Genomic DNA, 23,600 nt, shown 5'->3' with positions numbered 1-23,600 from the left:
AAGTCCCTCAGTGAAGGGCTACGTAGAAACGTAGCAGGAAAGGAGGAGGGGAGGAAGACCTACCTACCTACCTACCTACCTATAGCCTATAGGTTCCGCGCTATAAAGCAGCAAAACCCTCACAGAGAGAGACAGAGACAAAGGTCAGCGCCAATGGAAACCAAACAGGGCTTGAAAACCGGATAGATATCACTCTCGGTTTTGGTTTCGGTTTTATGTTTTTTGAAAAAGTAAAGGTTTCGGTTTTGGTTTTGGTTTAGGTTTTCAAAAATAATATCTCTCTCGTTCCGGTTTTGCTTAAAGGGTTTGATTTCAAAGGAATCGGTTTCGGTTTTGGTTTTGGTTTCGGTTTTTTCCTTTTTTCTCCTTTTTTTAGAAGGAAGAAGGCCAAGAAAGTGATCATTTTTTCAAGTACTTTGTGTATGTGACTAGAAAGCTGCACTTTGGCAGTGCCAAATTTGTCAATTTTTTTAGTTTTCAGGCCTTTTTACCTTTAGCATCAGTTTTTACTTCATTTTTACCAAAAATGCAGTATTAATTGGGCTAATTACCTGAAAAATTCCAAAACCAAAACCAATTCAGTTTTTAATTGGTTACGCTCTCGGTTTTGGTTTTGAATTTGAGAAAATAACGCTCCCGGTTTCGGTTTTGGTTTTAGTTGTGGGAAAATAACGCTCCTGGTTTCGGTTTTGGTTTCGGTTTTGAGCAATTTGAATCGGTTTTTGGGGGTTTTGGTTTCGGTTTTGGTTTCGGTTTGCAAGCCCTGAAACCAAAGGCAGCCAAGACCTACTACATATATGTTCAGAACCACAGGTCAGCGCCAAAGGCAGCCAAGACCCAGTACGTACATATACGTATAGGAAATAGGAGTTAATTCGGCGCCAAAATAGGCAGCCAAACATACCCTTAGACTGTCTGTTCGTCAGCGCTAGAAGCAGCCACGAACGTATGGTCTAAAGGATGAAGGAGGGTTAAGAAAGAAGTAAGAGAGAGAACACAACATTAAGAGAAAGAAGGGAATCTTCTCCAACCACCTTGGTAAAACGTAGCCAGCGCGAAACGCAGCCAAGACTACCTCCAAAAATACAAGGCAATAAACAGGTTTTAAATCTGTATATTTGATCGGAAGAAGATGCTGCTACACAGCCTCTTCTTAGGTTATATTCAAACAGTTACATAAGTTATCTAAGAGTAGTAAACTACCCTTATTTTAACCTAAACATCGCATCTCCGCGTTCTAGTATCTAGCTACACATATAATCGCGTCATCCGCGCTAGCCTAGGTATTTTAATGTATTTTAAAACTAAAAACATCGCGTCATTCGCGATTAAATATTTAATTTATTTATGATCGCGTAATTCGCGATTAAAACGTTTATTTTATTTTAAAAGATCGCATTATTTGCGATTAAAATTATTATTTTATTTACAATGGCGTAAATCACGCCTAACACACGAAATTCTTTTCATCCTCAAACCGCAACAACAAATTCGTCGCAGCAGCCTTTTGAGCGTGCAACAAGAATAAAAATAAGAAGACGATAGATACAGCGACGAAACAGACCTGGCAAGAGGCGAGGGGGCGAGGGCGTCAACTCGTTCGCTCAATTGAGATGACTTAACAAAACATCATCAATCTATTGTTAACGTCTCTATTGTTAATAATAACTACCCGTTGAAAACGATATAAACGAAAATTACGTACTATTTTCTACCACGCCGCACGCTTTTCACCCTCCAACCCTTGAATTTGTTGCCTAAAAAGATACCTATACCTAGAGAGCCCTACCCTATAGCGAGGCAGATTTCCTCCACCGTACCCCTTCGTATTGTTCAGCTTTTCGACAAATGATAAAGTAACAAGTTGAATTTTATAGTCGTTAACTCGAATTATCCTTCCTCAATCTTCATCTTTGTCAGTGCCCAAGTCGATGCTTATTCTTCACCATGTTCTTTGTCTACGACACTTTTATCTCACAAGAGGAAGATACGAGTATACCTTCCTATTTCTTACAGCCACTGGTATAGTGGAGTTTTTTCCTCTCACTCTATATACTTACATATAAGCACGCGTACATACGTAGCAATCGTAGCATTACATAGTACGTTTAAATTTCACACAACTTAGCATCGTTTATACGTGAAAGACTCTCCACCCTGTCTCCTCTTGTCTCTCGTATATCGTTTTACGAGGCCTTTAAATTGCTCAGGCACACTTCTATGAAAGTGAGTACAACATATTAAATATTTATTGCTCGACGTTTTCATACCTTCTCAACCCCATTACCTGGCTAAGCCAGCCAGTGCCTCCTCCTAGCTTTTTCATATAAGTACACGGGTGAAAAACTCGCTCGACTTTGGAGGAAAATTACCCTGTAATAAACTTCCGCTCGAAGGGTTGTAAAATATATCTAAGTCGTCGTCGTACGAGATGTTTTATTTTCTTCAAACAAAACAAATGCAACATACGCGCCACAAAACATCACACAAACCAGAATTATATCCATTTTGACCTCACTTAAACACACATAACGTAATTATTCGACAGTAAAGACATAAAAAATGACATTACGAACTAAGTATGTATTTCGTAAAATAACGAAGTACATATGAATACGAAGGTATGTAAATTATTCTGTTTGGTTTTGAGTTAGTTATGTTCCTACGTGTACTTATTGCTCTTTTGCCACGAGTAGCAGAAGCAAAAATAATTTCTAAATCGTCTCACGATTCCAAAAAGAAGAAAATGCTACTTCGTTATCAGCACGAGTTTTTCATTGAGTATGCAACGTGGATGAGCATTGTGAAAAATGGTGATGATATTGGTAAGAAGTTTTCACACATAAACACGTGTAAATTGCCAATGTTTCAAGATGAAATTTTACAAAATACAGTTTAACCAAATTGAATGCAATTTTCTTAATACGTTCACGAGATACCCATATCAGCTCTAATGCCCACATATTTTTTGTGTGGAAAATATAACGTATCACCGGGTACGTATTTGAGCACGAATTTGTGGAGTGAGCAGGTACGAATTGTGGAATAAGTAGGTACCTATCAATGATGCGAATCATTTGAACAATGTGTGTAAAAATTTTCAAATTTAGGTATGCGTGTAAGAAGTAGTTTTTATTAGATATGAGTACATTTTTGTGCGTTCTCACGCTATTTTCATCATCTTAGTGCGTTTGGTGTTTCTAATACCTCCTGGGATGTCCACTCACAGACCTATTAGCAACTATGTGTTTGCTATATATTTTTACGATGCACAATAAATACGCATATAGATTTTTATGATGCACAAATACGCATTATTGCCAGCTGCATTGAGTTGCTTTATTATGAGGGGTTATCTTAGCAACCACGGGTGACAGGGACAAGGGTTCTCCCACTTATTGAGTACAAATATACCAGCAAAGAGTTGGGCTGAGCACAGAGATCTCAGTCAATGTAAAACTGTGCTGTGAGTAAAGTGCCTGTGCTTGTTACTGCTGTTTTCCCTGGTCGCCTAAGAGATACCTGCTCCATTGACACCATATTAATGTTTACAAATTAAGGGAATACATAAGTTATCTTACTTAGAACACTGATACATGGATACTTGTTTAGCATATGCCTTGCTTTAGTTGTTTGAATGATATCTTGGTGCATTGTGCATGCAATGTACCTGGATATGATTTTAATTGAGACAGTGATTGTGATTAGTACAGTAGTAGCCTTTTGATACACGCATTGTACATCTTGTCATTGAGTCTGGATCCTGCTGGGGACTCAAAGGGGTACCACCATGCAGTGTGATGAGCCATATAGGTGACAATGTGGTTCTCTCAGATAAATCTGTGTTTGGTGCCTAGGGCATCACTATTACAACACTGCTAGTTGGACATTGAAGATCATTCCATTATACTGACACTGATGGGTGAACCACAGGTTAAATTGGTACTGGGGTCCAAAGCATCCCTACAGTTGGCCAAGGCTGAGACTGCATGGCCTGAGATGGAGGTCTTTTAGAATTGAGTGAGATTATTTACGAGTTACCCTATTGACAAAAATTATGAGATAGCATGCTAAAACGCATGCTTTTATGCATAGCACAAGCATGAGTGAATTTGAACTTTTTTCAAAAAAAGCATGCGATTCAGCTTGCGAATATAATGCGTAAAAGCAACGTTAAAGCATATAAAATAAAATAAAAATTGAAAATTTTTTTACCCTGAGTGGGAATCAAACCTGGGACCCACGGTTTCTGATTTTCAGCGTTACCTAACCAACTAGGCCACTTCACTGCTTGCAAAGAGTGGAGTTATTTCCCCATAAATGTTTGCACATTTTGGACTTGAAAGAAAAATTAAAAAATTTCATAAGTTTGCAACGCACACACATTTATGCGGAAATAACTCAACTCTTCGCAAGCAGCAAAGTGGCCAAGTGGGTTAGGTGATGCGGAAACATTGGAATCGCGGGTCCCAGGTTCAATTCCCACCCAGGGCAGAAAATTTTTTCAATTTTTCTTTTATTATACATGCTTGAACGTTGCTTTTATGCATGCTGTTTGCAGGCCGAATCGCATGTTTATTTCTGAAAAAATTCCAAATTCACGCATTACGCATCAGCACACCTGTTTTTATGCATAATTTTGTCAATAGGGCCCTATTGACAAAAATTATGCGATAGCATGCTAAAACGCATGCTTTTATGCATAGCACAAGCATGCGTGAATTTGGACTTTTTTCAAAAAAAGCATGCGATTCTGCCTGCGATTATCATGCATAAAAGCAATGTTATAGCATGCCAAGTGAAATAAACATTGTAAAAAATCTTTTACCCTGGGCGGGAATCGAACCCGAGACCCGCAATATTAATTTATCCGCGTTGCCTAACCCACTCAGCCACTTCGCTGCTTGCAAAGAGTGGAGTTATTTCCCCATAAACGTTTGCACTTTTTGGACTTGAGAAAAATTTTAAAATTTATTAAGTTCACAACGCAGAAGCATTTATGTGGAAATAACTCTTCACTTCGCAAGCGGCGAAGTGGCCGAGTGGGTTACGTAAAGCGGAAAGTTGGAAACCATAGGTCCCAGGTTCGATTCCCACCCAGGGCAGAAATTTTTTTCAATTTTTTTCAATTTTCCTGTTATTTTACATGCTGTAAGATTACTTTTACGCATGCTATTCGCTTACTTTTACGCATGCTATTCGCAGGCTGAATTAGCTGAATTGCATGCGTTTTTTTGGACTTTCACGCATTACGCATCTACACGCCTGTTTTTATGCATAATTTTGTCAATAGGGGAAAAGTGGTATTAAGCAGCCCATACCAGATAAACCTCAGACTTTTTGCGGCCCATCTGGACTTTTTGCAGCCCGGTACTGTTCTGTTTTCACTCAGCACAGACATTCAAAAACAAGCCAATGCAGTGTGTATATGAAGCAGAATACAATTAAAGACCTGCATTATCCGATTTTATGAACTTGACGTTACATGCACAAGCTATTCGAGTTCCTCGCCTCTCTGGAAGTGAATGAAAACATTTTTTTGGTGGTGGAAAAAGTCTGGGGAATATCTAAATAACATACACTTGAGTGGAGAGCCCTCCTTAAAAATTGGAAATTGAATTACAAGCCTAAATATAAGTCTTTCTCCAACCCGATGGAGTATATACCTTCTTTCCATAGCCGAGCAGTGAGCTGCTTTGAGAACACATGGAAAAAATCAAGCGCGCTCCTGCTAGTGCAAACCAAACGTCGGTCCGCAAAAAGTCAGTGAAATGTCATTGGGCTACGTAATGTATGGGGGCAATCTATCTACTTACATACATGTGAAAAGGAATGAAAATGGGAAATAAAATGTATCGAAAATATTTCCTCAAAGTGAACTGGTATGCGGTTAAATTCCGATTACAAAATTCCAAATAGGTACACCAGTTTCGAAAATTTACTTGGAAAAAATTTCGGTAAAAAATCACCATAAATGAATTCTTTGACGTCTTTTCAAATTTTTCTCAAAAACCCACTCGATATAATAATGAATTTTTTACTATCTCGACACCAGGACGACATCGACATCACAAGAAAATTTATTTTGATGTTTTCGTTAAACCTTGTAACATTTTGATAGTGATTTTTACGCGACATTTTCTGTTCTCATCTTTTCTTCTTTTTTTCAATTTACATACCAGGCGTAAATTTGTGGAAAATTTCATCAAATTTCACACCTCGTAAATCCCACTTATGACACTTTCCGTTACGATAATTTCATCTACTTAGACTTAGGATGAAAATCACGTCGAAAGTCGAAACTCGTATTTTTAAAAACCATCACCTCGTATTCGATCATATTTGGCGAAAGAATAAAATATACACACAGTACACAGTACACACGTTCGAAAATCCCATCTACTGCTTTCTTCTTCGTTGATAATTCCTGTCACTTCGTATCGTCAATTCGCGCGCTCACAAGTTGAGAAAAAAAATTGCAAATTAAATTCCGCTTCACTTGTCATCAAGAGACATATTGACAAGTATTGGCAAAACACCACAAGTCAACGTGTCGACCGATCGACGTCTGAGGTTGTCGTCGTCGTGGCGTATTTTTTCAGAACTAGCTAAATAAATAATTGGATGAGGGGAGAATTTCCTCTTCTTGATCACCTTTTGAAAATATAACGAGCTGAAGAATGATAAACGCGCTGAAATCTCACATTTAACTCGTCTTCGAATCCATCATTTTAAAAAGCTGCGCATATCAGTGATGGTGGAGGTACTTTTTCGAGTCTATTACACCATCCATCTCGGGTGTAAAATTTTTCAAACGTAATTCGCGTTTCGCTTTACCCGATACACTTTCACCCAAATCGTTACTTGATGCACGAGACAAGACGATGACAGACGAGATGAGATTTTAAAATTTGGTAAAATTTTCTACCATCAACGATTTTCTCGCTCTTCTTCATCATAATGAACGAACAAAGAATTAAAATCCCTAGTGAGACAGGGAGAAAAAGAAGAATACCAAAAGTAAGATGATGTTGAACGTAGATTAGATACGTTTTTCATGTAAGTAGATACACAGCCTACCTAGAGTTGTATAATTTGTTAATGAGCGGGTGAGGATGGAACATGACGGCGTTTTGCTTATTTAAACGTTCGTTAATCTGATTAACGGACGTTTAAGCAAAACAGAGCTTTGGATGATGCCGTCTTCGCATTTCGTAGTCGTTGTCGGAAGTTATACGTTGAATGTTGCACCTCTTTACAGATTAAATAAGTAAGTAGGTACACGACCTAGAGGCTAGAAGTACGCAAACATCAACGTCATCGTGATCGTCAGCAATTCAAATGTCAAATTGAACATAAAAAGAACCTAAAAGGAAGAGCGAAATCATTAAACATGGATGCTGAATAACGCAGGCTGAGCCCAGAGCATAACTTGTTCGTGAAAGGAAACATCAAGATTTGTTTGCCAAATTGTGCACTATTTTGGAGTAGTGAAGGAGAAGGGGGAAGAGATTTTACTACAGATGAAATTTTTTTAAATTTCAACTTCTAGAAATCATACATTTTTTTAGTTATTATTAACCGAGCATTCAAATTAATTTCCACAAGAGGGAAAAAACTTGTAAAAATCAACTTGAACAATAACAATAAAGTAGAGCGGCTAAGTGTGACCACCTTAGATTTTTTTTAAAAAGAAAAATGCAACTTGGCAATAAACCATAGATTACACCAACTGCATCAATCAAAAGAAGAGAGTTTCGCATGTTTTGAAGTCCTTATTCCCCAAAAATAAATCTTTGTGGTCCATATCACCTTAGAGCAAAATTCTTCAACAGCTGGCTCGTCCAAATTAGAAAAATTGATTTTTTATTGTTGGGAAATTTCCAATGTGAACGAATCAACATTCGAAAATATTGGACACATTATGTCTCAGCATATGAACAAGTCATCACTGGATCAGCACACCAGGTCCTATATTGGCCATTCTATAGATCTCAATACTTCGAATAAATTCACAATTTGCAAAAAAATAACTCGAAAAGTCGAATAAATTTAAATCATTAAGTATAATACCTTGTAAAGAGGATTCTAGCCCTAAGTGCCTGATACCTCATACTTACATTGGTCCATCTTCCTCCCTACCGCCAGGAAGTGAACCTTTTACCTAGAGCTATCACATACAGGGTGCCCAGAAATATCGAGCACCCCAAAGAAAGTTTTTCATTAAAAATATAGGTTGGCAACGTGAAATAGATGCATATGATTGGTGGAATGTTATCTCTCCAGTCCAACAACCAATCATGTGCTATCATTATTATCATTCACTGTGACCAACCTAAGAAAACTTTTTAGGGGTGCTTGATATTTCTGGGCACCCTGTAGCTCATAAGCACTGGTGAATGACCACCTTGATATGTACCTACTCTTTGGTAATGGGACATGAATGAACATAAATATAGAATGCGTGATAACTGATAATAAAATGATAAAACCTTGGTCGAGTAATTATTATAATCTTTGTGTAGTTACATAATATGTACTAAGTAATATATAATTTAGATAAAGGGATGAATACTAGGTATTTGTGAGAATGTGTAAATACACCACCCAGGGATGTATGGCATGGGTAACGAACAGGGCAGATTCATTGTCCATGACTCTGCTTAGAGATTTTAGATAAGGATGAAAGTATTTATGTAACACCCAAGCCACTTTGAACTTCATATGTTTGTCTCCTTGAATTGATAATTACGCAACAGATCACATACCAATATATGTAGTTCATGTTACATAAAGACAATTTTCACTATGACAAGGCTCCATACTTCGACTTGTCTATTCCTTTCAGATAGGAAGCCATACACAGACCTATCTTGGTAGATGAACAGATCCAAAACCCATGCTACGCATGGTGAGTCTGTGGATGACTGAAGTGTGACTCGCAGCTCTCACAACACGTTGATCATGAGAGAACTAATCCACCAAATGGCGCTTTTACATAATTAATCCGCCAGAATGCGCTATTACGTAACTAAAATGAGATGCAGTTGAATATAGAACAATTTTCTCTCTCCCAAGTGATAGAAGATATCGCAATTCCTCTCGCTACAGTCTTCGAAATATCACAATAAATTCATTACAAAACTTGTAAAAAATTACTTGAATAAAATGTAAACATAAATATGACCATTCTAATTGCTCAAAAATTATATAATAATTGAAGGGCTAATGGTGAAAACCGCCTTAGTCATTTTTTTGTTCACACAACTTTAAACATTTTTTTTTTCATATAAATTTCATTAATTTTAACCCTTTCACACTGGCTGGGACAGCGTATGTCCCAGCAACTTAGAACAAATCTGCCGGGAACTTCTGGGACATACATATTTTTCCTGCAGACTGGGTCCCATCAGTAGAGTAATGTGTCAGGAATCGATTGAGACCACTCCCAATTTTTTCGCTCATGTTATAGCAACTCTGTGAATTATTTTTTCCGCAAAAACGTGTTTTTCAGTAAAAATGTGAAATCTGAGCAACTAGTTGGTAGTAATTGAAAATTTATTGCAAACACAGGGAGTGATTGTGCCCAGCAACAAATTTATATTTGAAAATAGATAGAATAAGCTACATTTTGGTATAAAAAAAAAAATTAATTTTGATTAATTTTTAAGGGAGCAAATTCAAAAACCAGAATGTAAATAAGTTTTATTCGATAATTTTTTGATATTTTTGAGCTGTTTTGGGTGTTATTTTTTCAAAAAATCGAAAACAGGATGATTTCAGTCTGTCAGGAATGTTTTTCTGCATTTTATGTCCAAATTTCCTCTGTCAAAGGAAATTGATGTCTCAATCTCTCAATTTAGGTAAAATTTCATAAAAATGTCAATTTTTTGAAATTTTAAGATTTTATTAGCAAAAGTGTGTTTTTTTGAAATTTTTTCTCATTTGTGTCCAAAATACATAGATACAAATTTTTTACATGACTTTTGCATACTGGATTGATATTGGTATTGTCCCACTTGTCCCAGCAATTTTTGCAAATTTTAAACACTGATGGGACATATGCTGTCCCGGGACAAAATTTCAAAGTCCACGGCTGGGACATATGTGTTCCCACCTCAATATCTTGAGTGCGAGTTGAGGAAAAAATCTGTAACAAACTTATGTTGCTTAGAGATGCCCAAGGAACGATTTTATGTAAAAAAATTAGAGGTGGAATGCAAAACCAATATTCGACGCGAAAGGGTTAAAGGTAAAAATGAGTATTGTAATGCATTCTGGGATAGTTGAAGTTGTTTTTTTAATACTTGACCATACAGTTTTTACATTACCATTGAAGTAGGACAACAACGTTTTCATTGATTTTTACAAAAATCCCTTCTGACTAAGGCGACTTTCACCATTAGCCCTACAATTGTACTAGCGTAGGTAGGTAAAGGTATCTACGTAGGCATCCAAAGCTCTAATTTTTCCCACTCTCATGACATGTCGATAGATTAGCCTAGTTTTTCATCTTTAGGCGAACTTCAATACCTATACGACAATCCGGAAGATCATTGTACACCAGAATTTCTCGAAAAAATGAGCTCGGTCTTGTCCAAAGTCTTTTTTTGTTCTCAAATCCTATCAAAATATCTTACCCAAAAGTTTTCCCTCTTCAACGAATACATCGAGAAAGCATTTTTCCTCCAGTACATTGCACACAAACGCTCTCCAACGTCATTGTAATACGTATAATCATTTTTCAAAAACAAACACTCAACGGCCAGGCACGTAATTAGCTCGATAACACGATACCGCGTACATGGGGTATAGCTATACGCGTAATTACCTAATTTTATTGCCATCGTATAGAGAGAAAATCTAATAATCGTCTATGTTGACGTATAAATTTAGCTTCGTCGTGTACCAGAGAGTTGGCTGGGTCATTGAAAAGGCCAACGATACGGATATCGTTCCATACACTCTATACACTACACATACACGTGAAAACCCTATTCCATTAAACGACGAATCCGAGCGGCGGAGGTCGAATATAACAAAGTGACATGGCTTACACTACCAACAACATCTCACACACAGAGAGATCGACTAAACATTGAACGCTACCGACATCTCTATCTCCTCCCTTGGCTGTATTTCTATCCCACGCAGGGATAGTTTTAAACCAACCGGAGCTACATATTCCAATAATGATAATTCATGTAAAGTGAATCGATACCGTTGTCCAAAGGTTGGCCATAACAAAGTGACAGAAAAGCATTTAAAGTCATCTCGCGATCGTGACCAGCATATTACAATATGAAATTTCCCTCTTCCGCAGTCCCTTTGCTACCTTATCTGATATCTATATCAACGTATTCGTTCGCTGTTTCGCCTTATGTTACCGTGGTACAATTTCCACTTCTACGTTTCACTTACACTGGTACATGATAGTCCTTGTTTACCCCTCACTTCGAATTTTAGTCACGAAATTGCACCCTGGTCTATCTATATATTCTATATGGCAAAAGGTTATACTTGGTCGTCGCCCAAACTGACTTGATTATGTGGTGTTTCATCGAATATCCGCGTGCATACATATCGAACTTTATCACTGTATTTTCTGGAATCCATCTAACCCCATGACGATGACGTTGCCTCACTTCAGACTCGCTGTTCTCAAAAATGATGCGAAAGGTGTACTACTGTATTTAACCGATGAACGCGAGAGAGGTAGATTTTGAAATAAGCCGTGGGCATTTTTCGGCCTTCTTTTCTTTATTATAGGTAGGCCTACACACGTTCGTCTACTTCGCGTTTTGGGAAACAATTTACATTTTTGGCGCGTTTCTACGCAACGTGTAGATTTATCAACTGAGACGTTTACGAAATTTGCTTACATTGGTTTAAATGTAGGTATCCGTGGAGTATCGTAGACTTCCTATCTTTAAACGCTTCTTATAAAATACGTAGCGTAGTATGTTTGCACTACATTCTGTACCTTGAAATGGAAATTTATTGCCTGAAGTTGGTGAAATTTGCCATTTTCGTCCACGTAATTGTCGTCAGACGTTGGTTTCGCGAGTGAGAAAAAAATGGTAGATCAATTTTGATGGCATTTGTCACTATGGTAGAGAATATCTGATTCTTGTTCAATTTTTTTCCTAATTATTTATCTATGGAACTGATACAAGAATCAACAACCTAAAGTTACCTATCAAAGCTATTTACAACAATATTTAAAAATTATACATATTTAATTTACTTAAGTATAGTAATTTGCGTAGTGCACTTAAGAGGTTGATAAGGTCCAATGTGTGGAGTCTGCTCAGCCTCCTTGTGTCATCACTTTGGTCTAAAAGAACTACAGCCTCACAATTTGGGTGTTTATGAAGCCGGTTCACATATGGTGTTTGCTTTTCGGTGAATAATTATGTCCGCTGGTTCGAGCTGGAGGTCACTTTAAAGTTGCTCATTTGAGACAAACCAAGGAGCCTTAGTTATGCCTCTCATGAACTTATTTTGGAAACACTCGATGACAAGGCAATTTGACTTTTTCATGACACCCCGAATTTCACATCCATATGACCATGCAGGAAGAAATATGGTTTTGTAAATTAGCCTCTTGTTGGCTAATCTCAATTTTGAGTGACTTCCAATTAACCATTGAAATTTTCGAAATTATAGGTTCATAAATGATCACATTTTTTTTCTAACATGTTCTTGCCAATTCAGCTTACAATCTAGGTGCAAGCCCAAGTAGCGGGTGTGCTGTGCCACAGGGACTGGTTTGCTGTTGATGATAGTAGGAACATATCCGTGCTTGCGGAGCGTAAAATCTACCTGTACAGATTTATTTTCATTAAGCTGGATCTTCCATTTTCCAGCCCATTTGACAATATTGTTTACAACTGTTTGAAGACGACTTACAGCTTTCTCATAATAAATTATCATCACATGCAATGACACCAGAGTCATCTGCAAACAGCATGGCAATAGTATCTTCAGTAACTGGGAAGTCGCTTGTGAAAAGAAGAAAGAGTATAGGTCCCAGCACACTGTCTTGTGGAACACCAGCGGCAATAATTGCTGTATGTTGTGATGAGCCACAGCCCCATTGAACTCTAAAGGTGCGATGCTTCAGATAAGATATTAGTAGATCACATAGATGATTGACTGCTAGGAAGATAAGCTCTTAGTTTGATGATAAGTCCCTCGTGCCAGACCTTGTCAAAGGCACAACTGACATCTAGGAAGACAGCTGGTGCAAACTGCTTTTTCTCCAGTGCCTGGGTTATTATATTAACTGCGTGATGTACTTGTTCAACGGTTGAATGCTTTGCTCGAAAGCCAAATTGGATTGCTGGAATGATGTTCTTCTTGATAATGACTTTTATCAGGTGCTTACAAACCACTTTTTCAAAGACTTTAGATATGATTGGTAGCAGTGAGATAGGATGATAGGAGCTGGGTTCCTCTGGGGGTTTGCTTGGTTTCAGAATATAAGGATTATTTTGGCTAGCTTCCATGAGGTTGCCACATATCGTAGGCGAAGTGCCATGTTGAAGAGTGATGTCATGTATTGTATAATAACCCTGATCGACGTAGTTCTCTGATCATAGAAGGTAGGACCTCATCTGAACCAGCTGATTTATGCAGCTTCAACTCATCAACAAGCTGAGCTACTTCAATAGGAGATGCATGTTGTATGTAATTATGATCAATACTTTGCTCTTTCGGGTGTTCTGTTGCAGGGTTATCAGGTATACAGAACTCACTCTCAAAATGACGAGCCATAAGCTCAGATTTTTCAATATCACTTCTAGCTAATGAACCATCTTCCTTCCGAAGTGGGGAATTATAGGTAACTGGCCTTCGTATCTTTTTAGCAGCTTTCCACAAGCAGTTGTTGTTCAATTGAGTTTGAATTATAAATTGGTCGTAGTGATTGAAAGTCATTCCAATTTCCTTGAAATAGGTGACCAAAAAAAAATCCCAGATGAATTAGGAACGAATTGGGTAGGAAAATGAAGTACATACTACATGGTGCCCAGAAATATCGAGTACCCCTAAGAAAGTCTTTCATTGAAAATATAGGTTGGCAACGTGAAGTAGATGCATATGATTGGTGGAATGTTATCTCTCCAGCCCACCAACCAATCATGTGCTATCATTATTATCATTCACTGTGACCAACCGAAGTATTTTAGTAGAAAACATTTTCAGGGGTACTCGATATTTCTGGGCACACTGTACATAATGTCATATATAGGTACCTTGCATTGTTTCGATTGAAAATGAAGAACTGCATCAAAATGATTAGGCATTAGTAATAAAGAATTGACAAAAACATAAAAATGACACCGAACTGTTCAATTGTACGAATTACGGAACCATGAATGCACCGAACTGACCGAACGTAGGTAACGTCAATAAAAAGTGGAATAACTACATTAAAATCAAGCACCGGAGTGACTGTCAAGTTGTCAAATTCTTGATGGACAAGAGACAAGAAGTTACCAGCTACGAAAAAGGTTCTATTGTTGTACAAGCATACCACAGACGATTTTACGATTACACATGCCGATGCGTCATACCCTAGTCATTTTATTATTATTATTTTTTTGCTGTCATATGTTGCCAATTTTGGAAATTATTTTTCGTTTGTCTGCGTTTGAGTGGTTTAATTGTAACCTTTACAATGAATAGTGAAATGGTGAGTGGTGACATCGCCATCGCCACCTCTTTGTCTTTTCTTTGAGTGCCATGTAATACAATTTTAAAGATGAGTAAATTGACCTAGAAAGCTGCAATTTTGGGTATATACCTTATTGTTGATTTCCCAAATTGATTGCAAACATTCACCCAACAGCTTTAGCACAAAAAAATCACCGATACTTGAAGAAGGAACGTCTTCCATCACGTCAGCGACATTAAGAAGAACTTTTCATTTAACTTTAAAAAAGACATTACGTCGAAATTTTACGACCATAATATACCGGCAAAGCGTTCGAATCGAAATAATTTTTCTCAGCAGTACACAATCGAACGCCTTCGTCGAGAGAAAGAGAGACAGAAAATAGGAGAATTTAGCGGTGTTAATATTTTCGTCGATTGATTTGTTTCAAATTGTTCTCATAAAAACTGAATATAACTTCGGCGTATATATTGCACGTTTGACGCTTTCCTTGCTTCCATTTCTTCTCCTTTCCCTTCGCTGTGCTCCTTTCACATTTTCTGATAAAAAAATTTTTTGGTAAATTGAAACCTACGTAGTTGGAGCTTTTCTTTTGCTTCGATGTCGATGAGAATTTTCTCGTAAATTTTACCCCGTACATGTGTCGACTTTATTGGTACGAACGAGAAAGCGAATAGCAGCAATTGGTGGTATTTGCAGAAGTCTTTGTCAGATCGTTGCAGAATTTAATCCAAAATAACGAACTAGTAAGGTTGATTTTTTTTTCTCTTATTTTTTAACTCTGGTCCCCTCTCGTCTTGTGTCATAGCCTTGCTCGTTTTTCAACCAAATATGTATGTATACTAGGTAAGTATAAGTTACCTATACGTACGATATATTCAAAAATGTTACTATCGACTACACACCTTTAAATCAATATTCTCGCGGGAATGGCCTATACGTAATACGCATTTATATACGCACACATGTATAGTTTACCTCGTTCAAATACGTCTACGTATAGTATAGTGGATATATCGAATAAATTCCACCTATAGTACAAGTATCCTACGTATATGTACCTATAAGGACTAAGGAGCACTTCTCATTGCCACGATACTTGACATCTGGGACGAGTAGGCATAAATATCTACTCACTATTCGCGTTCGTGTGTAGTAAAGGTGAAAAAATTTCGTCGTCGATGTCGCTCTCGATTCTACAAATAAGTTATTTCGACGAATCTCATCTGTAGTACGCGTAATGTGGAATCCTTCCTTCCCTCATATCACAATTAACCGACCCTATTATGCCATAACACGACGCCATAGTTAACGAATAATAGGATTTTTTCAAGATTCAGGCGAATGTGAAGACTGAATGACAGGTATCTCTACTACCAAATTTTTCAGCAAAATGTAATGAGTAAAAACACGAGACGAAGGGGGAAAAATTTACGTAAATCGTACTCGGTTTTTGTAGGTAGATGTACGAGGCAGGGATCACGATATGACGGTCCCTTCAGAGCGATTTGAAATTTTTGGGGACATTTGAAAACTCACTGGAGGTTTCAAAAAAATCAAATTGAGATGATGTTCGAGTAGGGTAATCGTGTTGTAGATATACCTGACGATATCTTGAAAAAAAAATTGCATTCAATAATCGCTCAAAATAAGCTTTGGTGCCTTAAATTTTGACTAAGGGGGAAGGGGGTTGGAGCATGCCCTTTCGAGCTTGGCTTAGTTCAAATCGGAGAGTGCCAGATCAAAACGTTCCCTTACGAGGTATTGCAAGGTGGAGAAAACATGTAGAAAAGTTGAGTAACGAGAGAGAAGATTCTTTGAAAGCTGCAGTGATACTTTTCAATGTAAATGCTCCCCACATGTCGAAAAATTTGAACCTTTAGAAGCACACTAAGCAGTCAAATTAAAAAAGTAAACAGATATTCGAACTAGCTCTCAACAAGATTTTTTTCACATTTTTTTCAAACGCTGCAAGAACGTTGAAGAGTCGATCAAAGATAATCGAACTCAGCTTCCTGAAAAACATGATAGGGACTCAATGCACCATGCATACTTTCGTTTCGTTTTTTTTTTTTTTTTGCTACGTTGGCTATGTTTAAGGGCATAGGACTGCTCTGATCAGTTGAATCGAAAAAATTAGTCGAAATTCTAACTGACGAGCATCTTCAATCCAGCAACAATCGATACATCACACTATTTTTCAAATGTTTCCAAATTTTGATTAAAATTGTGGGTCCTTGTACACTCTTTCCCCTCCACCCTTAGGAACGTTTGTTGAGAATCTAATTTGAAAATTAGTTAATTCTTGAATGGGAAATTTCAATGCTTATAATTTTATATCATGAAAAGTTGAGCTTTTATAGTGAAAGTTTGACTTTTCGTATTTCACGTATAAAATATTGATTTTGAATTTCTTCTTTTGCATTCGTTTTGAAACACCACAAACAGATGATCTCATAGTTTAACACATCACGAGTGTCACTTTGTATTTACGGCAAACAGGTTAGGCAATTTTATTAACATGCATGAATTAGAATTCATCTATAGAAGGCACAGTGGAGGTGATTGGCGAGCAATTGGATTTTCAGCTGTGCAAATTCATTTCCTCGCCCGTTAAAGAAATTCAAAAATTCTGGAGAAGCCAACAATTTTTCTGAAGGCTAAATAATGTCCGAAAATGGTGAAAATTCGGTTTGGGGGAGTTGGTATTACTTTCAGGAATAATTTTCATCATTTTTACTGAATAAAGAAGTTTATTTATTTATTTATTTATTTTTTTTTAAGAAATTACAAATCGCCAATGTGGTTAATTTTGAATTTTCAAAAATTCACCAATAAGTAAGTAAGTGTAAAATCAATTTGGACAGCTGAAATTTTAGTTATGAAGATTTCAGACTACATTCATGCGGTCCTGTTCAAATTGGACACGGAAATAATACAGTATTTTTTTCTGAATTTCTGTACCGGGAAAATACCTGTTTTAGAACTTTTAAAAATATCAAATGTAAAGAAATTGACTTTAAGTAAAAAAATTAATTTATTAATTACCTACTTCGATTTTAGATTTTCGAAAATTCCAGCTCTCGCTTCTCCTAGGTCTTTTTTTTTCTCTTTCAAAATCAAACTTTCTAAAAAATCAATTATTAAAACTCAAAAAATGCTCTAAAATCCAAAAATATACTCCAGATACCTAGAAAAAAAAATTTTTACTTCTCGAATCATGAAATTTCAAAGGCGTTTGCTTTCCCTTCGTTCGGGCCTTTTCACTCGTTTTTTTCTTTTTCAATGCTTAATTTATTTTATAAATTCATTCTGATTGAAGCCTTGAAACCAAAAGAATCAACCTCCTCGCATAAAAAAACAATATTTTTCCACCCATCTACATACGAATTTTCACAAGCTTTTGCCCTCGCTTTGCTTGGGCTAATTTGTCTTTCTTTTGCAAAATGAAAAAATTCCATATTACTATTTGAGGCTTTAAAAATTGAAAATATAGAACAAACATTTTTTTAATAAGTCATAATACCCTATGAATGTCTACCTAATTACCTGCGTATTTGCAAAAGGATTGAATACTAATTCCTATCCCTTTTCTTCAAAATTCATATCTAAAGTAATAGAAATGATTTTAATAGCGTTTTGTTGAATCTGCAGTGGAATAAATTATGGAAAATACTCGTAGTGTAGCTTACATATTATTATTCAGTTAAAATGTGAAAATTTGAAAGCGATAAAGAAACAAATTGATTTATGGATTTTATGACGTTTTTTTTGTTGAAATTTTCATTGGCAGAACAATGAATAAACATGTCGAAATTTCTGTGCAAACCAAGATCTCGGAGTAATAATAATTATGTTTATCAACATCTGTGGTATAATTCTTTCACACTATTAACCAAGTAATCTCCGTAGCATCGTGTTGTACATCAAACTTCAGATGTGTACTTAATTTATCTCAGCCAATGCGAGTAGATAGGTACATAGATACCCATCACATTAACTCATTTTCACCCTTTCATCTACCCAAAGTCGTCGTACACAATTTTCTCGAACGTGGCGAAGATATAAAATTTAAATCACTAACAGCGAGAAGAATTGAAATTCCATTACAAGGGGTGAGAAATAGGTTAAATGGTATTATAAATGCATACGATGGCAGAGAGGGGGGAAATCATACCGAGGTAAAAGTGAACTACGAGTAAAAGCTCGCTTATCGTAGCTTCATTGTAAACATGCTATGTCTATCGTGGTATAATAAAATTAAACGCAGCTTTTTCTTTCGTCTATCTCCTTTATTCTCTGCCTCTCTCCAGCCCTCTACCCTTTTCCTCTCCTTGCGGTACGTAATATACAACGTGGCTTGGCTTCGGTTTGTACCTAAACCATTGAAAAGCGGACGATGAAAAGCTGTGACGACGAAGATGAAGATTCGATGAAGCGTACAGCACGCGAAGGCAATGCCATTGTCACGTCGATCGGGTCGACTTCCAAGTAAACATCGTATCGTTTTTGATAAAGAAGAAAATTCACTCTGTATCGTCGTTGTACAATGATCGGGAAATAATTACGAAATACGAATTTAGAGAATTCAATGGACGAACGTGACGAAGATACGAGTATCTGGCAGAAGAACAAAAAAAGCACAAGTACCTCAGCAGATGTTCCAGCTTCAGTCTCATGTACTCAAAGTGTATCTGGAAGAAATTGCGTAGCATCGTTTTTATCCAGAAAATAGATTGTTTTGGATTTACTGAAAAGGTACAGAAAAAAATAAGAATTTGAAAAAATTACAGTACGTGCGAAGCTAGTTCATCAAGCTTGCCAAATTGAGTTTTTAATTTACATAGAAATAATTCAAAAAAAAGGTGTGTACTTTTGTTAAGTTTTTAGCAAATCTTTTAATTTTTAAATTTTTTTTCAGCTCGTAATCAGTTTTTTAAAATGTTTTTAATTTCAGTTGCGATGAAAAATGCAAACACGTTGACACATTAAGTATGAATTCCATTCGAGTTCATTTTCCCACCTTTAGAATAGGTTTATGGAACGATTCAGCTCTTTTGTCTCGTATTAAAGAGTCAATAAAAAATAAAAAACGATTAAAGCGAGATATATCAGCTCGACAGGCTTATAATTTCACACCCTTAAGAGTATACACAGTTTATAAAACTGTAACTCGTGCGACTCGTTGTCAGATTTTATATACTCTTGTTATTTACACTATTCAAAATGCGCTGAAGTGTGTACGAGAAAAACATGACATGTTGGCTGGATCAGAGTTTAGTTAACTATACGATCCCGAGTACACGTTTAAATGAAGTTTTATTGGAAGATTTAAAATTAGAAAAGACGATAAAGGTTACACGTGGAATGTTTTTTTCTCTTACTATTTTCAAAAGATGGGTATTACTACATGTAAGTACATATTATACCGTGTAAGACGAAAATGCCAGCTCATCTCATCATCGTCATATTGTCGGCAAAATATGAGTAATTTATTTCAACGTAGGTATAGCTCGTCTAAAGGGATGTACGAGTAGAAAATAGGTACCTACTATACGAGGTACAAAAAAATAAGAAGAGAAATACCTAAGAAACATGGCATGAATAGTTCGCTTCTTTCTTGATGCTTTCTCGTCGTTAGTCTATGCGTTTTTCTTTATGGTGAACTTTGCCGGCTGCTTTTGGACTCGTTTAGTATAAATATTATAAATTCGATCATTCAAATTTTGACGTTAAACGAGATGCTGAAGGTTTTAACTGCTCAATACAGTGTATTTTTTACTCGAGATACTTTGCTTGTGTATCGGAGCGAGGCCTTATGCTGACATTGAAACTAAACACCGTATAACAAGTTGACGAAAAAGCCCACGCTGAAGCGGCTAACTTTCTAATGGAACAGTCTTGTAATACAATGGAGGCCCGATTGACGTATCGTAAAAGTTACTAAAGCTTTGAACTTATTAAGAAAGAGGTTCATCGATGACGAGGTTAAATCGTCAGAGTGTAGACAATGTCGATGTCGTGTTGCTGTAACACCCTTGTATAGTGTATTGTTCGTCTCAACTCTGGAAATTATTGTGAGTCGTTCGGCGGAGTTTAATGAAGCGATTGTATTGGAGGAATGAGAGCTCGTTCGAGTTGCTGGCGAGCATTCATTTATAGGAATAAGATTACCACCAGTAGATAAAGAGGTCGAGTGTGTGAAGATGATGAGAAGTAAGATGAGAAGAAATTATCTGCTTGGTGATAGTCTTATTCAAAATCTTTCGGCTGGAAAATTTAATCCATGCGTTTTGTGGGTTTCGTCTTGGAATGGGGCGAAGCAAAAGAAAAGGTCAATCAGTTTGGGATTTGGGAGAATTACTCGTGTAATGAAATTTGAAGAAAATGTATCTAAAATTGTGCAGATCTGTACCTATCAGTAAAATGTAAAACGTGTTTGGATTTGTAAAAAAAAAAAATGAAAATTATTTTTGGTGAGTTGTACCTAAATTGTTGAAATTTGTAACCATTTTGGGTTTTGTGTAATTTCCAGACATTTTCAGCCAAATTATGAACATGTTTCTCCAGATTTTGTAGAACTATTGATAGAGTGAGACTTGGGAATATTGAGATTGTGAGAAATTATTTTAATTCTTTGGTAAGGTGGTTTAGTCAATAATTATTCCTTAGAGAAGGAATAATTACCTTGTCCTGGATAGCTCGGAGTAGGTAGAGTAATACAATAACACTAGTCACCCTATGCACAGAATCATTTGAAAATACCAAATAAATACACTAGATCAACAATATGTTAATACTAGTGATTTATTAATATTTAAAAACAACTTAAAAACAACGTAAGGATAAATCCAGGCCCAGACCCACCCACCAAGTTACTGAGAAAATCTCGGTAAGCCGCGACTTATTTAGGCCGATGAGGTAAAAACTGGGCCACTTAAATTTCTGAATGAATTTTTATGCTCAGTGTCCTGCACTTCAAAAAATGGGAGAAAAAATTTGGCAGATTGAGGAGCCCAAAATCAGGAGCGCTAAAATGGGATATTTTGGTAGGATGCATGTTCTTGGGTCTGGCTCTGGACAAATCAATATAAAAAAACATCTTGCGCAGTAGGCAAGATTAACCGACTTTGCTCTGTTATACAGGAAAATAAACAAATTTACCGAAATTTACGGATTTACCAAAATTTACCAATTTACTAAAATTTACCAATTTACCAAAATTTATCAATTTACCAAAATTTACCAATTTACCAAAATTTACCAATTTACCAATTAACCAAAATTTACCAATTTACCAAAATTTATCAATTTACTAAAATTTACCAATTTACTGAAATTTACCAATTTACCAAAATTTACCAATTTACTGAAATTTACCAATTTGCCAATTAACCAAAATTTACCAATTTACCAAAATTTACCAATTTATCAAAAATTACCCCACCAATTTACTAACATTTACCTCAGTAATTTACCAGACATTACCCACTAATTTACCAATTTTACATTTTACCAAGAATTACCCCAGCAATTTACCAACATTCACCTCAGTAATTTACCAGACATTTCCTCACTAATTTACCAATTTTTTTACCGAATTTTAATTACCCCAGTAATTTACTGCCAAAGGTTTTTACCAATTTACCAAACTTTACCAATTTACCAAAAATTACCCAAGCAATTTACCAAAATTTTTGACAAACTTTAATTACGAGTAATTCATTAAAAATACCTAATCATATTATTTACTGAAAATTACTAGAATTGATATTAATTTACCAAAAAAAAAAATTATCAAAAGTTACTGGCTATTTACCAAAAACTTAATGTTTTTTGTTAAAACAAAAATTACACTACAAATTTTTGAAAAATTTTGATTTTTTATGGCAAAAAAATTTTGGACGGATAAAATTAACAAAAATTTTTTTAAAAAAATCAACAAAAAATTTTCTCTTCTTGACTCGCGCGGGATTCGAACACCCGACCTCCGGCGCACCAAACTGCAACCTACACACCCTAACCACCCATCTGTTTGTTGGGGGTGAGCCGTTTGCGAGATATAAGGGTTTACTCAAATTTCTGCTTATCCATAACGTTGAAACACACTTAAACGTTCATATCTCGTAAACGGCTGAATAGATTTCGACCAAATTAAAAATTTCTCTAGTTCAGTATCAAAGCAATATTTTGCCATCATCAGTTTCGACTTAAAGTTCGGAGCTTTTGAGTTCAGCGTGACACAAATTTATACATAAATTGATATTCCTATATATATATATATATATAGCCGCATACAGGCAAACTCGTAACGTTTTGTATAAACAGCAATCTCAAGACCCCTCTATAACTTCGTTGCTGTGCATGCGCTCGACGCGTTACCCCATAGGCCTGATAGTACTCGATGTTAGGCCGCGTTATATTTGTTAACTTGATTTTTTGGTGACCTGTGGAAAGTGTCTCATTGCCGAAACATCTATTTTTCAAGAAAGCTTTTTTTTTTAAAGTCTCATACGTCTCTGTTTTTCGCAAATACCTTTTTAACAAAGCATCCTACAAAAAAATAACCAGCTCTGAGCAGAAAGGAAATTTTATTCTCTACAATTTCCTTCATGGCAGTTTTTCCCTAGGATGCATACTTTTCCCATAAAATCGATGTTTAGGTTGAAAAACACGAAAATTCGGACCTGTATAATCAACTCTAAATTAAAATTGAGCAGTCAAAAATTCATTTTAGACGATTTTTGACCACGCCATGTGAAAGAGGAGATCTTCAACCACCAAAATCATCAAAAAGAACGTAAAAAACGTAAAAAATGATTCTTGGCAATAAACACCTTTTCCTCATATCTTCATACTTATTAATTAGGCTATGTACTCATTTGAAAATTGAGTCAAAAGTGAAATTGTATAAACAGCA

General features: G+C 36.2%; 1 protein-coding gene across 1 annotated transcript in view; it reads left to right on the top strand.

The window, feature by feature from the left end:
- LOC135849495 (dopamine receptor 1-like) overlaps positions 1 to 23,600 on the top strand; it is a 414,234-nt gene that overhangs the window by 156,319 nt on the left and 234,315 nt on the right. The gene's annotated exons all lie outside the window — the stretch shown is intronic.

This window comes from Planococcus citri, chromosome 5, assembly GCF_950023065.1.
Source record: "Planococcus citri chromosome 5, ihPlaCitr1.1, whole genome shotgun sequence".
Classification (NCBI taxonomy): domain Eukaryota; kingdom Metazoa; phylum Arthropoda; class Insecta; order Hemiptera; family Pseudococcidae; genus Planococcus; species Planococcus citri.
The sequence above is the reverse complement of the archived record's forward strand: the minus strand, read 5'-3'. Positions and strand labels throughout refer to the sequence as shown.